The sequence below is a fragment of the Pezoporus occidentalis genome, unplaced genomic scaffold (genome assembly GCF_034315485.1).
Source record: "Pezoporus occidentalis ecotype Australia unplaced genomic scaffold, CSIRO_AGI_Poc_V1 ctg11, whole genome shotgun sequence".
NCBI classification, from domain to species: Eukaryota; Metazoa; Chordata; class Aves; order Psittaciformes; family Psittacidae; genus Pezoporus; species Pezoporus occidentalis.
In genome coordinates this window covers 1,756,524-1,774,203 of record NW_026912886.1, presented here as the reverse complement: position 1 = coordinate 1,774,203, position 17,680 = coordinate 1,756,524, and the positions used below count along the sequence as shown (strand labels likewise).

At 38.5% G+C, this 17,680-nt stretch overlaps 3 long non-coding RNA genes across 4 annotated transcripts in view; 1 reads left to right on the top strand and 2 right to left on the bottom strand.

Annotated features, from left to right (window-relative positions):
* Positions 1-1,533: 1,533 nt before the first annotated feature.
* The window catches only part of LOC134167708 (uncharacterized), a 234,945-nt gene continuing 218,798 nt past the window's right edge, over positions 1,534-17,680 (bottom strand). The window contains exons 6-9 of the long non-coding RNA XR_009966263.1: positions 15,387-15,476; positions 3,060-4,172; positions 2,209-2,270; positions 1,534-2,106 (exon numbers count right to left, since the gene is read on the bottom strand). This is a non-coding gene — a long non-coding RNA (uncharacterized LOC134167708). The remainder of the gene's footprint in view (positions 2,107-2,208; positions 2,271-3,059; positions 4,173-15,386; positions 15,477-17,680) is intronic.
* Positions 6,413-11,546, top strand: LOC134167710 (uncharacterized). 2 transcript variants are annotated; one of them, XR_009966269.1, is made up of 4 exons: positions 6,414-7,698; positions 8,860-9,062; positions 10,496-10,556; positions 10,822-11,545. It is a non-coding gene; the product is annotated as an uncharacterized LOC134167710 (long non-coding RNA). The 2 variants fall into 2 exon arrangements; XR_009966267.1 differs by having other exon boundaries at positions 6,413-7,698; positions 10,496-11,546.
* Positions 10,491-13,646, bottom strand: LOC134167721 (uncharacterized). The gene is made up of 2 exons (XR_009966271.1): positions 13,391-13,646; positions 10,491-12,691 (listed from the first exon to the last, which is right to left on the bottom strand). It is a non-coding gene; the product is annotated as an uncharacterized LOC134167721 (long non-coding RNA).

Here is a 17,680-nt window from a genome sequence, read left to right as displayed (position 1 = left end):
AACGCGAGCGGGACCTGGTGAACAGGTAACACCCGTGTGGCAGGCCGGTGGGGCACAGTGCCGAGCACAACACCCGAATCTCCACAGCATTTGAACCTGCAACTTGAGGTGTACAAATACGGCGTCCACTACGCAGCCTTCCCTCATGGTACAATGCGCATACTGCCCTCCCTCATGGCATATTATGCATGATAGAAACATGAGAAGTTAGATAAATCTCATTTTCATCTTTTTTCTTTCTTTTTTTTTTTTTTTGCATATCTAAGGATGAATTATGGAATCTGAGAATGGTTTGGGTTAGAAGAAAGACACCTTCCACTAGGCCAGGTTGCTCCAAGCCCCTGTGTCCAGCCTGGCCTTGAACACTGCCAGGGATGGGGCAGCCACTTCTCCGGGCACCCTGTGCCAGCGCCTCAGCACCCTCACAGGGAAGAACTGACTTGAGATCTCACCTCAATCTCCCCTCTGTCAGCTTAAAAGCATACCCCCTTGTCCTATCACCACACAGTGATAGTAGTGGGAGTTGCTATGAGGAGGAGATCCAAGATGGCAGGAAGGTTTTGGCTAAGGTTTGAAACTTGCCACTAACACGTCATTATAATATATAGGCAGACGCTAACTTGATCACAGCTGCTCTGTTGCCTGAATGATGCAGCAATAGTGACAAAGTTTTTTTTATTGTAGGGTACTGAAGGAACTGGAAATAAATGTGACAGGTGTGAAGTGTGGAAAGAATTAAAAAGCGGAACAAGGAGGCACAAAATGAACAGAGTGTCAAGAAAACCTGGTTTCCACAATAGAGTAGCTTGTGAGGCAGAGTGAGGGTTAAAGCTCTGTTCAGATAAAGGGAGATCTCTATCAGACACACCTGGTTCAGGGTTCTAAATTTGCCTTAAGTATCTACCTATTTTATACCTCCCGATCCACAAAGTTCGTCCTCCTTTCTCCTTTGGCTTAGATACTCAGAGGTTGCAGCTGCCCAGTCTGCCTATAGTGGAATTTTTCATTTTATGTGCACAACCTACAGTTCACATAAGGTTTCACAAGGCTAAGCAAGTTTTTTAAGGTTTAACAAATTGTCACATTATCTACATTGTTTCTTTTTCATAGACCTACAAGTTTTTGTAAGGTTCTGTACTCAGCAGTTTGTAGGACACAGCAGAAACTGACCAAATACTTCATGCCTAAAGACATGGTAGTTTTCAGTCTGCTCCCAGCGGCACACCAAACTTAATGTTACTAGTGTCCCTGCTTTGGCATGTTGTATCACCCCAGCTCTTAATAGTGAAGATCTAGTTTTGTGACTTCTGTGGTCTGTTTGTAATGTACTTGTCTGGGTATCAAAGGCTGAATGGCAAGAGATCTCAGCTTGCTGATTCGGACTATCTGTGAACAGTTGGAATTGTTGCAGAAAGAGCTGGGTCTGACTGACCTATAAAGGGTGTGTGTGATTACTAGTGGGGCACACTGCATTCCAGAAAAGAGACGTTCCCTTTTATGGGCTGCTCAGTTAACATGGATCAAAACTTACGTATTTGTTTGATGCCTGAACACCCCATGATTTATCAGGAAACTTAAGCTTGCAGAGCATGGATTTTGAATCATTACTGTTCTATTCTGCTTTAGATAAATAGAAAATGAGTTTAAATTTGCTGTAGAGGATCATTTTATTACCCAGTAGATGCCCCATCCCTGGCAGTATTCAAGGCCTGGTTGGACGGGGCTTGGAGCAACCTGATATAGTGGAAGGTATCCCTTCCTGTGGCAGGGGTTTGGAACTGGATGAGCTTTAAAGTCCCTTCCAACCCAAACCAGTCTGGGATTCCGTGATTCTACAAAGGGCAACCATGACTTATTAAGTCAAAAGTTTGAATGTTTTCCAGCACATTAATGTTTTAGGAATAATTAAGTCTCATATTAATTACTTTTAATGCTTTTCTAAATACGCTTCAGTTGATGATAAACTCAAAACTTCAAAATGCACAAATGTCATTTGCTGGACACCAATGCCAAACTCATGTATGGTTAGCAAAGTTGTGCAATTTCCCATCTCTTACACTGGGTGGCACAATATAGCTGGAAATCTATCAAGTGTTCAAATGTAACCTAGAAAACAAGCAAACAGGAGGTCAGAGTCAACTGCTAGGGAAATGTTGAATAATTCTATTTTTAAACATCAGACAATTGCAAATATAAGCAGTTTCTCACATGAAGGCTTTACCAAAGAGAACAAGCTTGAAGGAATAATTCTCTGTCACATGAATTTTGTCCTGTACATGGGAAAAGAATCAACTGTTACACAGTTTCAGGTCTGAAAGAATACACAATCAACTGCTAAATAGAAAGTAGTCATGAAAAGAAACAAAATACGAAACATTCACCTTTCTCATGGCCTTTTTCCATTATATTTATTACAAAAATATTTCTAGTAATCTAAAACCCCCTACATAATGACTAATTATATATGGCTCCTTTCCAGTAGTTCCTGCAACAGCTCAGAAATGCTGGAATTTTAAAACATTTCATTTGAAAATTTGCCTCTGTAGGGTTGGGTGTAGAGACTGCAGTTGTGTAGAATTCCATCTTGCCATGTTTCCTATACACAAAGTACGAATATTGGGGGGTCTTCCCAACTTATCTTTTTGATGATAAGGGCTTTGGGGCTATAGTTTACCTCTGCTTTTGTAGTCCATGCACATAACGTGGCTCTTGTCTTAGATACCTGTGATAGAAAATGACAAGAGCAACACATGGTAGAGCAGTAGCCTTCAGATATGTACAGGAAGTAGGTAATGTATAGTATTTTGTCTCTGATATTCCTGTCAGATACATCATCATCTCGCTAGAGCCATTCTAGTTCCATCCTCTTTGCATATTGTGGGATAAGATACTGATCAGAAAGAACCACAGTCCTATGTCCCTGTGTACTTTTTCCCAAAGTCCCCTAAGCTACTTCGGACACCACCCATGATGCTACTGTGGACTAGTTCCTAAGCAGACTTGCACTTCACATCTCCTAGCATTCCTCCCTGATGTTTTGTCTTTTTCTATTTCTGAACAAATACCTTGTTGTTGAAAAGAAGTCAAGGTCTAAGTCAGGTCTAAGTGAAGATCTTGTGTTTGGAATTCAGCTGGAGAAGTACAAAACTAAAAAGAATGCACATTTTTTGTAATAGTCAAACCAAACCCTTTGGCATTTCAAAGGCAAAGGATATAGTTGTTACCTACATACAAAAAAGAATGTGTTCATCCTCTGTGTGTAAGGCTTTCAGGTTTTTTCATACATTTGTCCTATCAGAGCATCGTGGTTTGTTGGGTACAAACAGCCATACCCATATAAAAGCATACAAGCACCAGTTTCCTAGCCATGAGAATCTTCATGTCTGTATGGGGGAGGGGAAATGTAATAATTATCGTGTTTACAGAAGTTATTGATCTTCTTCTTTAGTATTTAAATACTTCTTTAGTATTAAATAAATAGTATTTGCTAACTACTATGCCCTCAAGAAAAATAGATATTAATCCTAAATGTCACTTTGGTTGAAAACTGAGGGGCCCATTACCTGTGGGAATAATGTAGAAAAATAAAAGCAATGGGAGATCTCTTGCATCTGTCTCTTCCAGATAAATATTTTTTATCTGGAATACAAATACAAATACAAAAAATACAGATAAAATACAGACAATTCCAGTGCACCCGTGGAATTGCAGACAAACGCATGACTGTATACTGTTAACTCACATTCCTTAATTTGTACTAGAAGGTCTGCCTATCTCAGAAAAAGGAGGTAGTTACACATAGATACAGGTAACTTCTGTTTTCTGAGGTTATTCTATGCATTGGTAGTTTTGATTTTGTAAACATTCTTATCTTGCTGTGCCTTGTAAAAAATCTCTGATTGTTGCCATCTGCAGTATCAGCTGAATGTCTGCTATAATGCTGCGTTAATAATACAGATTTCATCGTATTGCGGTCAGAATTCAATATCAAGCATGGATGAATCGCACCAGGAAAATACGTAAGCATAATCAAAAAAATCTGAAGCCTCCTCCATATGAAAGTGTGGCATTCTCAGTTGGCATTTCCGTGTGTTCTGATGGTCAGGCTGTTACTCATACTTGCATGCAGAATGAATTCAGTAAGACTTGGTTCAGCTCACTTCTTACGGTTTCTGAAAAAAACATGAAGTACCCTGTTACATGGACAGAAGATGTATTTGCTGGTTGAGCTTGAGGGGAAAACTGGGTACAATTATATATTCTTTTAATTATTCATGACTTGGGTCTGAAGTGAATGTGTATACATTTTTCACTTATTCACTTTATAAAATTCAAAACTAAGCCCAGGAGCAGTTTTATTCTTGGCAGAGTGACAAGTTTCCTTTCCTCAACGAGCCAGTCAAAGGAATTGTTCCTCAGAGAGTTTGTCATCCTCACGTATCCCAGAGAGTCTGGAGGGGTCTGGCATTCATTACACCCCCCATCACACATAGGCATGTGCACTCTCTCCATCTCTAACTGTGACAACAAGCCCATCTCAGAGGACTGTGTTTATATCCAGCATGTGGCTTCATTTGTGTAGCTGATTTGCAGTTCATTAATCTAGAAAGCCTTGCCCAATTCTAGTAAGGACAGTGTATCCATCCATATTCCACTTGCTTTCCCCAGTGCAACACGCAGTTTAGATGGGGAATTTGCTCTGTTTTGTGGAAAAAAAAATAGAGCAAAAGCAGCTCAGGATGCCAAAGCTGATGTAAACATACATTAGGAAATTGTTTTGATCTGGCCTATCAGGCTGCTGGCAATGCACTGTGCTTCCTTGGGAGACATGCAAATTTATGGGACACAACTTGACATGATTAAGGCAATGCATACAGAAGAGGTAATTGCCCTTCGGCAAGAGAATTATGTCTAGAACCAATGATTCTTTATGTTCTTGGCAGTGCAGGTAGGATCATGAAATGAGGGGCCTCTTGCAGGTTCACAATAATTTAGGTGTTGGGTTGGGTATTTTTTTAAGCTATATTTTTTACAGCTTTTATGGTTGTATTACTTTAGTTGTTTGTCTTGCAGGGGAACCTAAGGACAACAGTCAATTTGTAGTTTTGAAAACCTAAATCTGTATCTGTTGATACTGTCATAGCTTATGATAGCTTGTAGAGTCTGGAAACAACCACTACCACCAAAATAACAAAAATCCAGGAGTTAAAATAATGCTACAAGGAGGCATCAACTTCTGCTGTTCATTCACAGCAGTGAGGTTCTTCACTTTGAAATTTCAGAGTCTTTAACTATCACAGACAGTAGCACTCCTTGTTGACAGACATGTGCTCAGAACACCTCATGCCTGGGTGGAGCCAGATTCAACTTGTGCCAGGGTTAATGTGAAATTACTGATCACTGCTTGGGAATTTGGGGGTAAGAATGGCTGAACTTAAGGTGAAAGACTCCATATCCTATTACTACTCCCCTGAGTCAGCCTAGCAAATAGCTAACTGTAATATCTTAATTAACTGTGTGTTAGAATCAACCTTATTCTCCCTTGCAAGCTGCACACATTGCTAATTAGATTAGGTAAGCGCACAAGAACACAAGGGAAGCAAGCATTAGTGCTGCAGTGGGACAGTTAGATTTCCCATCGTACTGTAGAGTAAGGCAAGGCTGGTGGCACTGGGGTGATGTTGAAATGGCAGCCTTTAATTTAATGCAAACATAAGGATAAGGAAAACCACACTCTGTACGTTGGAGAACATTACCCTTCCAACCTCCTGGACAAAACCGGCGCAACAGACACAGGAGGCTGGCTTTGCATTCCTTTCCCCTGTTAAGTTTGGCAAAGGAAGAAATTAGCAGCACAAAGTGTGTAGCTCTGGAAGCTATCAGCTCTCATACACCTACTACACAGAGAGCCCCCAACAGACGTGTTGTGCTGCTTTGCATGCCCGTGAGCCCATGTCTCAGCGTTGCCTTGCTGCGCTGAGCGCACAGTGAGAGGGAGGAGGAAGTGTGCTTGGAATGTGTGGTACTCTGCTGCGCACAGCTGTCATATGATTCATCAGGGACCAGTACCATCTGGTACAGATGAGAGCCTATCATGTTACACAGTGTCTTTATCAGAAATAGGGACTTGGAAGAACACAAAGCTACAGTGAGTTTGCTGGTGCAAAAACCTCACATGAAGAGCCTGAACGCTTCCCAGAAATCACATTCTCCAGTTTGTCCCATGCAGAGTTGATAAATACCTGATTATCTAAGTTCTGCTAGTTGGATAAAACTTCTTAAAGTGTGTAATTTCTTGTGCTCTTTTAAATTAACAAAATACAGCCCCACAGTCCTTTTTAGAGTTAAAAAGCTTGAAACTTGTTTTTTTCCATCCCTCTCCATCAATACACTATTTCTTTGACGTTTCTTCCACTGGTACCTGTAATTTTCTTCTTTAAATTCTTTTTTGGTTCCCTGTTGTTTTATGTATTAAATGCATTTTTTTGAGGTAATTCCCCTCTAAGCATTCTCTCAGTCCCTGTTCCTTCATCTCAAAGCTTTTATTCAGTTAAAATACTTAGAATTTGTCCTAGCCATTAATTTTAATTTTCAAACAGTATTTTTTAAAGATTAGCTAAATTAAATCATTTTTGCAATTAGTGTCAAATTAATCCATAATGGAAGGTGGATAACAGCAGGAGATAGAGTCTCTTAGATTTTGACAGATACCCTCATTGGGTTTAATGTTTTGTATAATATCTCCTTAAGTGAGCAAAGAGCTTGCTTCGATGACTTCCTTCCCTCACATCTATGCTGCTGTCCACAGAGAACTAATATCTTTGACTATGGGGAAAACTCTCTTCTTACATCTCTGGATTCTGAGGGGGAGTATTGTTAACACCGGTTATCTTAGAAAACATTTTTTGCCCTTTTCAGGCCTGATCTCTGGCACTTAATAGGTGAGCACTTGATAGGTGAGGGTTGCTGAAGCTCCATGGATTGTAACATACAAAGATTACCACAAAAAAAAAAAACAAACCAACCAAAAAACTTAATTTCATAGAGATAGGTGAAAAAGCAGCCAAATAATCATTAACTAGTGGAAATCAAGGAATAGTGATCTTCAGTAGGCAGACTAATGGAGAGAAGGAGGCTGGAAATGGGATAATGAGACCAGTCATCTCAGGAATAGGGTCTGGATCAACAAGAGCTGGGTCTGAACATACCTCACTATCTTAGGACTTTGTCACTGAGACTGAATCAAATAAAAGGAAGCAAACACACTGGTACTTACCAGTGGCTCATTTGAGTGTTTGGCTCTAGACACATCTGTGCCCAAAGTGCTTTAATTTGCTGTACCTGATTCTAGGCAGGCCTTCAGCTCTGACCTAGGATTGAACTCTGTGTGACTTTCTCTGATGATTAAATGCTTACTCCTGTCTGCTCAGGCTCCTCAGACACTTTCATTTTCTCAGACAATTTTCTTTTTTTTTTTTAAATAAGCAGGGACATGTGTGTAATGGTTCATTTATTCTGGCATCAGGTGGCATCACTTGATTAAATGATTGGTTTACGCCAAAACTTCTTTTTGTACCTTATCTGGCCTACCTGACTTCAGTGACTGTTTTGTTTAAAGCAGTAGTGTGTTAAGAATTACTGAGCTTCAGGAATAGATGAAGAATTTCATAAAAAAATCTCTGAAGTTTGAGAAGACAAGTAAGTAATTCTGCTGGAGTGAAATCCATTCAGAGTTATTTTTTACTCATTTTGGATGAACTTCTCTTGCGTATTCTGTAAATGTATTTTGGCCTTGGTCATATCCTACAGGTCTAACAAAATTCTCATAGAACACTAGAGCTGGTGAATGAAAACCAAACCACCCCCTTCCCCAACTCCAAACATCAGCTACTGTCATCACAAGTAAACATATAAACTTTGAGATCCTAGGGTTAAACACATAGGATACACATGGGTAAAATTAAAGAGCCGAACTCTTAAACTAGAGATAGTGAGACCTTCAGCAAGCAAACAAGATTTTACCTTCCTGCATGCCTAAGAGCACCAGTTTCTCATGCATCTTGGCTGCCGCTGCGTTGCTTGTTGAAGTTACCAAGCCTAGCTGCGCCTTCATGGCAGCAGCTTCACAACTGGCTCTTTTCTTCTATAGCTTATAGCCTATTTTAGCAGCAAAAGTTGAAAACTGTGGCAATTCAGACTCAATTATTACATTATTAGGTTAACGAGCTAAAGCTGGTTCTGCTGGCTCTGCCATGGAGGCAGTAAGAGAACAAGTGCTTGGAAGAAGCACTCATGAATTGGAGATAATGAAACACTTTTGGAATGCCTTTGAAATTAAGTCTGACATGCAGGAAATCTGTGTGTGATTTTCAGTTTTGCTCTTTTCATTACCTTGGCCAAGGATGATTGCAATCTAAGGTTTGGTTCCTTGCGACCCCAATTCATAAAGAAACTGTCCAGATTATAAATTCTTCTGAGCAAGGATGATGTTAAGCTGTTATTTTTGCACAGTGAGGCCTTGGCTTTATCTGGAGCTACTTAATGGTACTGTAATAGAAATCAGCAATACCAAACTATTGATTTAGGGATCATTTAAATTCAGTATTAATCGTGTTTGTTCAGCTGTAGTGGGCGTATGAACCTCACAAATGAAATAATACTCCCAAGTCATTGAAAATCCTTCTATGAATATCCTCTGTAATATTTAAGCCTTTCAATTACTTAATGTTGAGCTGAATGTGAGCTCTGCAATGATTAATGAGATCTCTGAGAATGGGGATGTCTCCCTCACGTATTGTTACCTTGTAAAGTTTGCACCTAAATGCTTCCAGAGACCTAATTATCATTGGTGGGTACCAGCCTGTTCTCTCACAGACCTACTGTGGATCTCAAGTTCAACAGAAATAGGGAAGATAAAAAATGGAGATATAAGCACAGCATTTTGCAGTCAGTGGTCACATACAAAATTAAATCAGTCCTATTTTTGGCTACAATACTAGCAAGGAGATTTTTCCTGTGAAAGCAGAACTGAAAAGCCTTTGCATCACTGCTACTGACTGTAGGTAAGCAAAAAATCAATGCAGATTTGGCTAAAGGTGGCTTTTGTTAGATTCATGGTCAAATAAAATGTGAAAAGCTCTGTTACACGTGATAACGTTGGGGCATTGTAGACACCATAAGAAAAAAAAAGGGAGTAACAGACTTGTCTGTTGCATTCCAGTCTTCAGTTTATTCCCCAACATACAAAAGGATTGAACAGCCCAGAAAGAGTCTTCTACAATGGAGCAATCTGGAATATTGCCCTGAATTTCCAGCAGATTTACAAACTGCCATTGCTAAATATAAGTCATCAAGATTAAAAAAGAAAAATCATTTAGCCAGAGCTGTTGTCAAGTCACTATTTAATGTTACTTTTTGTATTTGCTGTGATAAGCACTAAAATTTGCACACTCCTTGATAAATCATTGTTTAGCAGTGTCTAAAGGGTCCAGTAAATGGTTTGAAATTGCCACGGTGTAATAAATGGTTATTTGATAATGAATGAAATTGTTTGAAAATACTGTTAAGATGTCAGGTTTTAACATATAGAGCATTAGTCAGAAGGAGTGCAAACATGGAAACCATAGTGACACTATAAATATACCGCAACAAATGCATTTATTTGTACAGGGCAAATAGGAGGTGCTGTATACAAACCAGTATAAATTGATATATGAAGTTAATTTCAATCTGTAAAAGTAATTGCATTGGTTTAACTTATTTAACTCTCCTTACAATAATATTTATAGCAGAGCAAGAAAGTAAAGAAATAAATGATGATAAATAGATAAAATACATAGGAAATGGGAATTGTTTTCCAGTTTAATTACGCTGTCACATAAAATTATCACAGAAATACACTATGCCGACAAGGAGAATACATTAAAATCCCATTATACCATGCAGAGCTGGCTAGCTTTTGTTGCTTTTTATTCCAAAAACAGCTTTTCATCTTTTCAGCTACATGAAAAGTTAAACTTTGTAAAAAAACTACAGCAGTGCAAAAAAGACAATATGGGCTATGCCAGTTGAGGGTTAGCCTGTAGCACAAAGCTGGGAAGCAAGAATGTGGTACCCCTCTCTTCAAGAATAAATCTGACCATGCAGTAAAATTTGAAGGGGAAAAAAAAAAATCCTCACCCAGAATAAGTAATTTTCATTCTTTCTTCCTTGGACACAAGGAAACTAACTGGAGTGTTTCTGTGTGGCTGTAGCCTCTATACATCCTGTGGTGATGGGACACTATTATAGCTACAGTAAGAGCAAAACATTATAATAACAGAGCATTTGTTTTCCTCTCACAAGTCAGGTATTTGTGGTTTCAAACTGAAGTCAATCTTATCATTTCTTGTCATGATGAACAGCATTAATGTGTGTGGTGTTTTTTATCCTTCTGCTTTCCTGGGTCTTGGCCTGAACACAACATGGCAGCCTCACCAGAGGCAAAAAGGTTTAGAACAGTGGAAGTTTAGTTTGCTTAAAAACTGCTCAGAATATAAGAACACCAGAATGCTCTGGTCAGTACTAATAATACGGCTACATTATTTTGACCCCTCAATTATATCATCAACCTTGCTGTGTTTTTAAGTTTGCAACTTCCAAAGCTGTGTGATTAAGCAGGAGTTTGTGCTTTAATTAAAATAATATTACTCTTTAGGATTCCAGTAAAAATCTGGAAAGTAGGATTCTTCAGAGACTTCAAATTCAGAGGGAAATGTTTCATATAGACTTCATTAATTTTTAAGATCTTATTATTTCTAAATCTACTTCATATTTCTTTAGCATCCAACTGATGAGATTTGATCACTGAGGATAAGCAAAAAATACTGCTTTAAGTAGAAAGGCAATCTCTAGAATATGGAATACCTGTGAAGAGAATACTATGTGCAAACTGAAACCCCAAAAGATAAGGCAGCTTCCTGTACGAGATGAGATTTAGGTCACCAAAGATATTCCTAGTACTTGTCATCCTTGTATCAATTAAATGAATGGACTTGTTCCAAAACTTTATTCCACCTCTTTAAAATTATGTGTATGCTGCAAGAACGATTTTTTTAAGCTGTCTATTGCTACAAGAGAAGCTGTAACTAAAGGAAGCTATCATTGCACTGCAGAATGGATCATTTATAACACACAAAAATGGCCCGTTATTTACAGTTCTTATTAAAAAAAAAGTGAACGTGGAATGCATTCAGATTTCAGCAGTTGCAATACTGTTAACTTGCCTTCTATCATTATGAAGGCATATAAAGAGATACAGCTACTCCTAAGGAACATTTCTTTTAGGTCTTGTCCTTTATAAATGTTGCCACTATAATTTTTGCTTGGAAAGTTGGGTTTAAACAAATTCAAAATGAAACTGGACCAAAATTAAATCTCAGCTGTTTTCAGCAAGAACCATGAACCTGGCTTTTATGGCTTTAATTTGGAGGCTCTCTGTGAGATTTGTACTCTTGCAAACATTTTAGTAAAGGTAAGGGGAGAAAGCCAATGGATAGTGAGGTATCAAATTGCAGACCAGCACTGAGCGCTGGCGTGAATTGTCTTTATCCTATTGAAATAATTTATTTTTAGTTTTATCTTTCTATGAAAGAGGGACAACATTCAGAATCTTTGCAACAATGCTTTTGGGCTTAAGATTGATGCACACTTTCACACACCTTTTTGGGATGAAGTACTGTTTGAGCTGATAATAATGATTAACATTAGAAGTATTACTGTAATAACAAGTAACAGTGTTTGTTACCAGCACACATACACACATACTAGGTAAAAAGAGAACTAATTACATTTATTGGACTGAGTTATTAGTAGTTTGCTTCATGCAGGACAACATTTACCATTAAAACTGTACAGAAATATTCCACAACAATGTCGTAAATTCAGAGTCATCCTGTGGAGTCATTTGCACTTCCTTCCTCCTTAATTATGGCTTCTTGGACTCCAGTCTGTTTTCAGTGGAGTCAACAGAAACACGACAGGAGCAGACTTCAGGTCCTGTGGCCACAGATGAGATTATGAAAATCACAAACTTCTAGGAGCAAACTGAGGTTTCACTTGAACTTCCTGCAGCTGTGGTTTTGTGCCTCCTCAACTGAGCATAAGTGTCTGGGCATAAGAGAAATAACACTTACTTTTAAAAGCATTTTCTAAGATCTGTATTTGTTACCATCACATGGGAGGGTGTGATGCTTCTTTCAGTTATATCTTACACATGTATACCTTTGCAAGAGAAGCATAGAGACTCATCTCTGAACATACTCAAACCACAAAGAACTAAACAGAGGTATAAATCTATTTCTCTTGCTAGTTTTTAAATTTTCTAGAAAATTAAACTATATATATACAGAATCAAGAATTCCTTACAGGAAGGGAAAGGTGCTTGTGAGGGTTGGGGGAGGTTGTTTAGGGGAAAATAAATCAGGAAATTCTTCACTGACAAGTATCACTGTAACAAAACAAAAAATTGTTATCTTCTGCAGTCAGATCCAGAACTGAGTCTTTAAAATTGAGGAACTTGTTATTCCTAGAACAATCCCTCCACACCGTCACTGAAGCAAAACATGGAATACCTGTTTTTCCAGCTTGTACTGAAAGTTGCCCTCAGATCTCCAGGGTAGCCTGTCCTGCATGTGAAGTGTCTGTGCCAAATCTAGGAGAAAGTAGAGGAGGTAAGTGACTCAGTATGTCTGTCAGTGAGCGTGCTGTAAAACAGGGGGGTTTACCACCTTTGGGACATCTGTGTGGTAACTAGGACCCAAAGCAGCGCCTTAACTCAGTGGGATATTTAATTGCATAACCCAGTCACAAGCAGAAGGGCCATTGCTGTGCTTTAATCTCACTGCTACCTGATGAATCACAGCCAGTGCAGTGATTTGTGTGTGTGATGTTGTTCAGCCTGTATAGGTTGCGTCAGTCCTGCTGTGTCTGAGCATTTCCAGTCCATGGCTTCCCTTTGCCACAGGCTGGCAAGGCATAATGTGCCTATAATATTGTCTTCTGGTTTGTCAGCTGTGCATTGATTAAGATACAGATGAGCCATATGCTAGTGAACTAAGCTGTTAAATGGATTTTTGGGAAAGTTTGGCTGTAAGGAATTCTGCAAGTGCCAGCTCAGATTTTCCTTTGAACTGCATTAGCCATAAATATGGATTATTCCTGTAGGTCCTATATATGGAGAATTCCATCTGCTTAAAGGTTCAGCAGCAAAATGTGAACATAATTATTTCCCAGCCAGATAAATGAGTCACTTTAGTAGAGACATTCTGACCGTGTGCCTTAGTCAAAGTGTAGAAAAAATTAAATATTTCCTTCCCTGTCTGCTTGACATTAGACAAATATATGTACCTACATCTACATGATAGACACACACAAAACAGCACAGCTTTTGACAATTTCACTCTGGTCATTCTGTTTGAATAGCAAACCAGCAAACTGTTTCCTAGACAAAAGGATAATCCAATTTCATTGCTAAAATCTAAAGTGAATTTAGTGTTTCCTACTATTTTTGAGTAACTGCTATCTGAAAGTATTAATTTATGAATATTACTGAGTAGGTGACCACTCAGTGCTTAATAGGAACTAGCAATTAGTGCATGTAAATCAACTAAGACAGCAGCATCTCAATTGCTGTTCTGCATAAAGGAATGGTTAATTTGTAGGAATACATGTTTCCAGCCCAGATTTTAAAAAGTCACGTTTTCCACTGCTGAAAACCTCAATACCCACAATATTTGTTGTGCATTTTATGATTATTCTTAATGCCCTTGCAAACATCTGTAATAAAATGCTAACAAACCATCATCCATTACTTAATTATGTTTATCTAGACAGATAAAGTTGGGGTGGGAGAAGCCTGTGGTAAAAAAGTATTGTTTTCTATTTGGCAAAGACAGGCTAAATTTACAGCTTAATTATTCCTTGTAATGCTGTGGAGAGATTTTCCTGTTCATCACACATGGGTCCAGAGTTGATTTTCAAAAAACTCCAACCAAAAAGAAAAAAAAAAACCCCAAACAAAAAATGCCCAAAATGGTTCTGGATTTTTTAATTTTCTTTTTCTTTTGTAGTGAGGTTTAACAAATATGTTGACTCCCACTTAAATCAACCTCCCCTCCAGCAGGGGATTTAAATGGTTGCGAGGCTTCACTGGGAACTACACAGGGAACTTCTCTTGACAGTGATGAAACACCTTCTATAGGGCAAGAAAAACATCTGGGAAAATAATGTTATTGTTGCCTTGAGAAACTTTGCCTATGGAAAATATCAGGATAATTCATCTTAATTAATAAAAGTACCTCTATGTTTCAGCAACCAAACACAAGAAAAATAGAAGTCAGTTCCAGAAACCTTTACTCTTAAGAGTATCTCACTAAATTCCAAAAGATGGCTTGTGTGTACAGTGATGCCCGCATGGTTAAAGACTGCAGTTTATCTCTAGATGCTCCATGAGATCTTTTTAATTTGAAATCTTTAAATAGCGATTTTTCAAAGGCAAATCCGTGCCAATCACCATGGGACCACTAGACATTAAAAGCAGAATCAGAATCATCTTGTAACAAAATTGACTCTTCGTGCAAAGATAGCCTAGGAAGTGCTTACTGAGAAGAATCATCAACCAATATTCATAGTATATTTATTCTTTGGCAGTAACTGGGCAAAATATTCATTGCAGTGAGTAGTTTATATTAAAGCCAGTCACACTGAACTTGTACAGTAACCCATGAAAATATCTCCTTTTAATGTGATAGCTTACCATCTTCATAGTCATAAGATAAATTTGTACATCAGTGCATTTGAAACAGACAAAAACATTGGCAAAAGATTGCCAGATCCATCTTGGCTGTAGCCAGCTGTGGTTGGATTAACTTTTGTGTTAAATAGCTAATAGATTGCTTTCTGCTAAGTATTTAGAAGTACATACTATGAAGAGTTACGTACCTTCCAAACTTGGCACAAAGCCTGCTTTTGTTACATGAACACAAAAACCCCATGCCAACATTTTAAAGGGTGTCTGAGTTCTGGATATGCATTAATGAAGTATTTGTCCTTATATTTTTTCCCTAACATTTTCATGTTTTTTCCAGAGATGGGAGTAAGCTGGAGATGGTTAAGCATGGGCAAGAAAAGTAAGAAAAAGATGCTTTATTTACAAGGGTTGACAACCTGTTCAGCAAACGTAATCTGAGTAGAAAAAACTTAATCCAAAACCCAATCCACAGATATTTTTGCATAGATTTAACCTATACTACCAGATCATTTATATAAACTACTTGACTATTTGCCCTCCATTTTCTGGACATCGGTGTAGTTCTGAGGTAGTCTATTATGAAATGTTAAACAACTACCTGCATTAGTAGTTCTTGAAGACATCTTTGTGTTTTAACAGGCCATAAGAAAAATAGCCAGGGAAGTTTTTTTCTGTCTCCAAAAATAATCTGTAAGAAGCAAAACAAATATTTATTTCCATGGTTCTCTACAGATCATCACGTTGCAACGAAGGATCTGTAACAGCACAGAAATAATAATCAATACTGAACAGTCACACCAACGTACGGACAGAAAAGGGTGTGATTTGAGGTTTTTTCTAATGTTGTCACAGCAGCAAAAATTTGGGCATCCATGGAGATAGCAACTTACAGTGCTTTCAAAGGTGCTTTTGAGACTTAAGAGACCTGTATTTCCTTCAGGTGAATTAGCTGTATCCACGTAAAACATACCAGGCCCTAGCCACTCAAGGGAACTTGTTTTACTTTTCTTTAAATCATTATAAAGCAGCAGTAGCTTTTTTAAAATTGTTTTTTTTATCTAGAGCCATGCCCTAAATGAGAGCTGCTTTTTACAGCACAAGTGGTTTAATGCATTTTCTTAAAACAGCAGAAGAAAATAGGAAATCAAACTTCTCTTATTCTGAGAAGTGAGCTTTCAGGAGAACTGCTTATGATACCGGATGATAGCGTATGTGTTGTTAGGAAATGTAGAAGAAGAAAGATCTGGAATCATTGACATTAAGGATGCCATGTATGGATTTGAAGCTTTTGAAACTCAATGCAAGGTACACTGCTCAAAACACAGAAGCCATTTCAAAGCCTTGAAAGAAGTGCTAAAAGACAGACAAGTTTCAGCAAGACCAAAAATATCAAAGTCATTACTGATCGTATGTTCCCGTCAGACGAAAGCCTTTCCAGACACTGATCCAATATTAAACACAAGAACAGTCAGAATTGGCCAATAGTAAAATCTGTAATAGAAAATTCAGAGACCTGTAACTTAACACTTTTTTAAACCTGACCTGCAGTCCCTGACAAACTGGTCAAAACCAGTTAAAACAGTTCCTCCTTCTCTGAAGGAATGAGCTTAATACATGAAATGAGGAAAATGCAAACCTTTAATATGTTAATATGAAATGCTGACTCTTTGTTCCCCAAGTTAAGTAGGTGTTCAGCCAACCTTATTTAAGTCATAGGAATGATAATTAGGGTCACTCTTCAAAAAGCTCTTAATCACATGCTCAAAGAAGTCGATAGCTTGAAATACCTGTCTAAGCACTTCCCTAAAGCGGGCCTTACCGGGTGAAATTTAACATATAATGATCACATGGAAAGTATCAGAATAATTTCATGCCTATTGATAGTCCAAACACAAAGTCTCATTTCTCACTCAGTTTCCACACATAGAGGATTTCATTTAACTATGGGGTTCCTGGTAATAGTTGCAATTTTTCAGCTGATGACATTTGCATCAAAAAGCTTCTGAAATGTCATTCAGTGCATGTGATATCTTAGAAAACCTGTTTGAAAATGCTATACAATCCCAGAATATTAGAGCATCTCCTTTGAATGAACATGAGCTATTGGGAAAAGAAAGTAATACTGTCCTGGGTTCAGCAGTAGCAGTCATTTTTCCCCTTCTTGGTAGCTGGTGCAGTGCAGTGTTTTGACTTTCAGCTCGGGAACAGAGCTGATAACAAGCGATGTTTTGGTTTGGCCAAGGACTTTGTGAGCCTCATGCTCTGCCAGGGAGGAGGGGAAGCCGGGAGGAAGCAGAGACAGGACACCTGACCCAAACTGACCAAAGAAGTATTCCATACCACAGCACGTCATGCCCAGGAGGTAACTGGGAGTTAGCCGGAAGGGCTGGGGGACTGCAGGGTTGGAGGAGGTATCGGTCGGAGCTTGGTTGGGCCTGGGGGGCGAGTTATTGGTCGGCTGGTGGTGAGATGATGTATTCTCTTCCCTTGTTATTTCCTTTATCATTATTATCATTGGTGGTAGCAGTAGTGATTTGTGTTATACCTTAGTTACTAAACTGTTCGTATCTCAACCCGTGGGAGTTGCATTCTTTTTGATTCTCCTCTCCGTCCCTCCGAGAGCAGGGGGAGGGCAAGAAAGGGGGGGAAGTGAGCGAACGAATTACCTGACTGGGTTTAAACCACGACAAATACCAACTAGGATAAAAACCAGCTTCTGCAACATTTCAAAGTCTCATAAACATTTTCCTGGCAGATTTAAAAGGTAAAATCTGTTAGGTTTGTATTGATGATATAGTCATTTTCTCTTGGGACCTGGATCAGCATTTAGCAAATACAACAGCAGTGCTCTGATTATTACAGTCTCTAAGCTTAATTCTAAATCTTAAAAAT